The sequence below is a fragment of the Morone saxatilis genome, unplaced genomic scaffold (assembly GCF_004916995.1).
Source record: "Morone saxatilis isolate NCDOM2014 unplaced genomic scaffold, NCSU_SB_2.0 Contig16, whole genome shotgun sequence".
In the NCBI taxonomy this organism is placed as follows: Eukaryota; Metazoa; Chordata; class Actinopteri; family Moronidae; genus Morone; species Morone saxatilis.
In genome coordinates this window covers 25,145,996-25,152,313 of record NW_023339718.1, presented here as the reverse complement: position 1 = coordinate 25,152,313, position 6,318 = coordinate 25,145,996, and positions in this window count along the sequence as shown.

Here is a 6,318-nt window from a genome sequence, read left to right as displayed (position 1 = left end):
CCCAGGTTGGGAACCACTGCGTTATTGTGTAAGCAGTAATTTAATGTTGTAGCTGGTCGAGAGATGGCTACCTCAAATTCAACATGTCCATGTGAAAAGATTCAATTTAAATAAATTGATTTTACTGCAAAATTTGCTGCTAAAACTCTGACCTGTGTGATTAAAGGGCACTACGCCATTGCCAGCAGTAACCACGTGTTGCCATATCAACCAGGACTGAAGTCTTAAGCATTGTAAGTATACAATAAAGTAACAATACAGTATCCAGAGTGACATTGCTTCCTGCACCAATGAATGTCTCACCTATTGTATGTAGGGGATCAGTGTCGGTGATATGCCTGAAATGTTAATGTAGCCCTCCTCTTGTGTTCCAACTGACAAACCTTTCCATTGATGTATTCAGGCACAAGCATTATGTGTTTTGAGCGGGCATTCTCTTTAAACTGTGGTGCTTCTGCCTCTCCGGCAGGAGACGACTTGAATATCAATATGTCAACTTTCATCCTGCGTAGAGATAACAATCTGAAAACAACATCTTGGAGATACACTTGTTTCTTTTATCTATGCGGCATTAATATTGGCATTTAGCCCACTCCGGCCCTCCCCTCTAACACATCGAATTCCACCCCTCCTCATTTTCACGCTTATAAATTTCAATGCCGTTTCCCTCTGAAAGACTCAATACAATTTCCCCTGACTCACCAGTTTTCTTTTAATGTCTCATACAAACCAAACGTGTGATGTTCCCACTCCAACTCAATGACCTTGCTGGGGGAAATGATTTTTTATTTTTTTTGAGTAAGAGAGGAGGCCGAAATTTGAATCAATGGCGAGATATATCTGTCAGATGATGATGTCTTCGTGAGTAGAGGCTGGATGGGTGGACCCAGAAAAAAGCACACCAAAGACTCACCTGCCTGCCATCCATCAGTGTTTCCTTATGGCACACTTTAGATTGTGAAACTTCTCCAACTGCAGAATTATGGCACTTCAGAGTCATATTATTGTTGTTTGTGTTCATTTGCAGGTAGAATTAATAAGTCAGAGCCTGCGGACAAGTTGACAAGTTTTCTCGAACTTTACCTGCTAATTGGGAGCGGTTAAAATGTGCCACAGGTCACACTTCAGATGAGCTGGGGTTTATGTCAGAAAGTGCCTGTAATTAGAACACGTAATCAACACTGAAACCTGATTTTACAGAGCACGAGTGCTATATTTTTTGCATAAACTGAGTGTTAGAAGTCACACCCTGGCCCTAAAGTCAGCTGCAAAGGTGTACAACAGGGCGAAAACATGTATTAATATCGCCTCCACACAACCACACAATTTCTAATATGACAATCTCTTCAGATGTCCTATTCATCTCCCACTTTAAGATCCTAACAAAAGCTAGCCTCTGTATGAAGTACTGCATATGCCACAGATGATGTGTGACTAAAAAAAGGTCCCCGGCTTACGATAGACACTTACACTGCTCGGATCACTTGATATATGCAAAGGGTTTACCAGGCTGACATTCTGAGAGAAAGGGCCCAGGCGGAGGAATATCACCTGCTCTGATCTCTTTTTGATTGCTCATTTCACATTAGCTCATACGCCACCTGCGCACACGCCGGATGCCGATTGCAGGCCGTTGACAGGCCAAGTTGCAAAAAATAAAAAATAGGTGCGGAGATGGGAGCCCATCACAGAAAGCCACATCACTTTCTAATGAATGGCTGCCCGAATATCTCACCTTGTCCATCCTTTGCAAATGTGACACTTTGCAAGGCAATCAGCGGCGAGTGGCAGAGGTCATGCCAGTCATATTGCCCACGGCAGCGGCGGCAGATCCTCCTCATAATCTGTTGTCACAAACAGGGGTGTCCGGAGTGACATGTGGGAGTCCAGAAAAAGAGAGAAAGAATTAAATGGCATGACATGAACCATTTGCAAACCGCTCAGGCTCTGAACTGCTTTTCATTTTTTATTTCTGAAGCTACCTGCCAGTTCTGACTTTGCTAATCCTCTGAGAATTATTGATTCAGCCCAGCAAGCTGGACTTCATCTGGCTCCAACTGCGGCTTTTAATTTTTCATCTGTGGCTCATATGACTTTTTCTCTTTATTTTTTTCCTCGTGATAATATCTCTCCCAGGTTCAAAGGCCGGATGGCTGGCACTTTCTTAATATTGGCCGCGGTTTGGATTATAAAGCCCCCGTACTTGCAAATCCATTGAAAGCCATTCTCTCCGTCTAAATATAGTAGCTTTTACTCCCCACCCGCCCTGTTCCTGTGTTATCTGTTGGTAGAGGAGTCTCTTATCTGAAAAAAGGAAGTTACCCTGAACTTCTTTTAGTGCCTTCTTGTATCCTTCCTTTGAAAACTCATTCCGTCTTATCCTCTGTCTTGACTTGTTGGCTCTTGTCAGCCTCCCTCCTCTATTCCATCATTTGCAGGAGCATCTGAGAGGTTATGAATTAATAAAGTCTCCCATATGCAAATTATGGCTTCTACTGTTTCCATGGATATGAGACAGCAGTACTCAGCTTATTCAGCTATGACCACTGATTGCCACTTGTGCAGCCCAAACAAAGACGTTTAATAAACCCTCAGTTGACAATGAAGACGTCAGCTGCTAACTAATTGTGATAATGTCCCTGTGGCCAATTAAATGAGTCACCACACACTGGCTTTACAGCTGATCATTTATTGAATCATTAGGAACAGTCAACTTTTATTTTCCGTGGAATGCCACATCAGAATGATTGTGTTACTTGGTATTTAACTGAATGTTATTTCTACAGACAATTAACAGCTATGAGGCCCAGAATTATTGTCTTGGTTTTCCCTCTACTGGGGAAAGATTTAGATCCACAGAAGAGTCTTAAACTTATACGGAAGGTGTAACACCAAAGAAATGGAGGGACGTTTTCTTGATTAAATCAGCAGGTATGACCTTTGACCTGATGGTCTTAAAAGGAGTTATGCTATAGAGCTTAAAACTAACTATAAAAAGCTACTATTTAATGGCTTTACCATTACTTTACAGTTTTACTTTTTCTAGATACAAGGGCTACGATACGATTCACAGTCGAATTTAATATGGAACAATTCGGTGCAATATGATGCAATCTGATACCGTTTTTTACTTTGTGTAATGTAGACTTAATTAATATAAGCCAATTATATATAGAAGTCACATTGCATTTCATATATACATATATATATTATTATAAAATACCAGGGGATAGGGTTAGGGTTTGGGTATCATTCTTTTTTTTTTTTTTTGCTGTTTGACAGTTCTTACAAATGGCTATGCCTTTGTCTACTTTACTTAATTCTTATAAAAGAATTTCCGACTCGTATCGGTAAATCTAAAAAACCCTAAACTGACCCCATTTACACCCGGTATTAATATGCGATCTGTATCCGGATGAGGAACGCAAGTTAATGTAAGGTGTAAATGCATCGTGATCGGAATATGATCAGATCGGCCTGATCACATCTGGAGGTAGTCTGACTTGCATTGTATTGGATAAAGGTACGTGTAAACACAATCCGTGTAATGTGCTGGCATCCATACATCATAACATTAATAAGCCTGCAGGTATTTGGTTTTAGCTAACGTGAAATATAGGTTTATTGTTCATTTAAAAAGCGAGCGAATAAGTAAACTGAAAAAAGACACGCTTAATGACAATAATAAAAATGATAATGTGTCTATTCTGTGCCATTAAAGCGACAAAAGATGTTATCCAACAGAGCTGTGTGAAAAATTAAAGCAATAAGGGTAGAAAGGAATGATTCACAGTATGAAATAGCTCTAAATGTGTGACAATGTGCATTGCACATATCTGAGCAGCTGATCTGCTGTAAGGCATATGATTTATCTAGTCACAGAGGAACCAACACACTGGGAAAACTGTTAAATATTTTCTGTACAAATAAAGAAATGATTTGGAGTTTTACATTTGCTGAATTTATAAGATGGGGACAAATAATTAAGAATTTGTTGTAGAAAGCGCTTTACAAAGTTTACAAAGTTTATCAAGTTTCCCATAATTCAACAACTCACAAACCTATGTGAGTTTTTTAAGGGACTGAGGAGGGACCTCAAATTACTCACACGCGGGTTTCACTAGAGATCCGATTTCATTGTGGATAACTAGAACTCATTAAAAATATCAGGTGTAAGTGCAAAGGCAAGATCAGATGGTTTATTATCTGGATAACGTATCTGGATACAGATCCTATTGTACTAGCAGGTGTAAATGGGGTGACTAAGATGGACATTGCCCTTCCAGACAAAACCAACTTCCAGACACAACACTCCATCTAAATCTTGGCTTGTATAATGTTGACATGTAATTCATTATCTCTCAATACGAATTGTCAAAGGCAACTGTATCTTTTGAGATACAAAGATTAGGAAAGGCTTTCACAGGCTTATTTGTCATGTGCTGTTTTGATATGTATCCAGCAGGCTTGGGTTATGATTGTTTGTTCCATTGTATTTGCCTGCAGGCAAGGTTAGAAATCCATCTAATAAATGCTGAGCCTAATCCCCGATGTGGGATCCACAAAGATGATGATGTAGACGTTGAGAGGCCTGCTACTGGTGATTTCTTCTTCAGCGATATGGAGACTGGGAGTATTTGAAGCCCCTCATGTTTACACAGTGATTTATTAGATTGATTTTTTTTGTGTTCTGGAATACATCGTCTGACTTTTTGACTTCAGACTGACAGTATGTGGCGGCTAAACATGTGTTTGATGGTATTTTTAGGTGGTAAATCATTTGATCATTGTCAGTTATGAGGTTCAGTTTTCATCTGTAAACCTTAATATGGTAAACAAACTCATAATGAACATGGCTGTGAATACATTCAAAATAGAGAAGGAGAAATGATCTTCAAACTCAGTGTTGATCTGTGCTGGTAAATGTATGTACTCTTCTCCTAATGGTTCAAACTGTCTCTGTGTGGTCACAGTTCATGTACCTTGACAAATGAGCAAGTGGAAGTTCGTTCATTTTCTGATGCTGACCACAGCTGCCTCAATTCCCTGTTTGTTAGCATGGAAATGTTGGCTGCAGGTGAATGTCTGGCCAACATTATCCATCACCTACAATCACCTAGTGATGTTGCTATATGTGCACCCTGTTACTGCAACATCATTGCCGCTGCTGGTTATTTTAAGGGGCATTAAGTAATATATGGGTCCCTGCAGATACATTTTGCGCTAGGGGGGAGTAAAAATCTCACTTATGCCCCTTTAGGTTTACAGATGGTGTGAAAATACCATAGAAAGTGAAAAGAGAGGCCATTCATTTTGTTTTGTGACCCAAGTTTGTGCTTCTCATTTTCTGTGCATTGATCTCTCTGCCTTGAGGCAAAAGGTTGAAGGGTGAAGTTGAGAGAGAGGTTGGGGTTGGACATTTTGGGGTGAATTGTTGCAAGCCAGGTAAACTTTATGTTCTCACTGCAAGCAACTTGCTTGATGGGTCGTTCTATTCTGACACATTGAATGCAGTGGTGGTGGCTCCAATTCCATCTATGTAGTGGTCGGCAGCAGCGAAGTTTTGACAGGACAGAAAACAAAAAGTATTTCCTTTCATAATGGCATATTATTATAAGTGCTAATTAGATAGCTGCAATGGAAAACAAACAGTGAAAGATCAATACATTTGCTTTCAAGCTCACCATCAACCCCAACGATGCGTGCAAGCTTCCTCCCAACATTATTTTGGAGATGCTTATTCCTATAGCCTTCCAAATGCAAGTTGTAGCGCAATGGGAAGCTTCGAATGGCTGTAATCAACTTCTCATTGATTTTGCACTCACAGGGAAAACTATTGGTTGTAGAACAAAATCACTTTGGTAAAGAATCAAGGAAGCATGGCAATCTGATTGGCTGCTGACAGGCCAACGACTGTGACAAATTTTAGGAGTTTACATCTCAGCTAAATTCCCCTTATTGCTTAGTTATTGAACATCAGTGTGAATGTGATTAGGGTTAAGAGCATTGACAGTATATAATTAGTGGACAGAGCCAACGCAGAAGTGTCTTAGACCTGCATTCTAATAACCAGCATGGGGCAGCTTCTTGGTTGCAAAAGATGGTCTGATAGTATTAAGTCTTATGGGGAAATGAGCCGACTTCTCACTTGATTTATGAGCTCAGTAAACAGTTTCCTAATGAGTTTATGGTCTCAATCTCTAGTTTCAGTCTTTTTCCATACAGCATGATGCTCATTTAGTAAATTATGGTCCCATCTAGAGTGAAATAGACCATAAAGTAGGGTATGCTTTAGGGCGTGGCTACCTTGTAATTGAC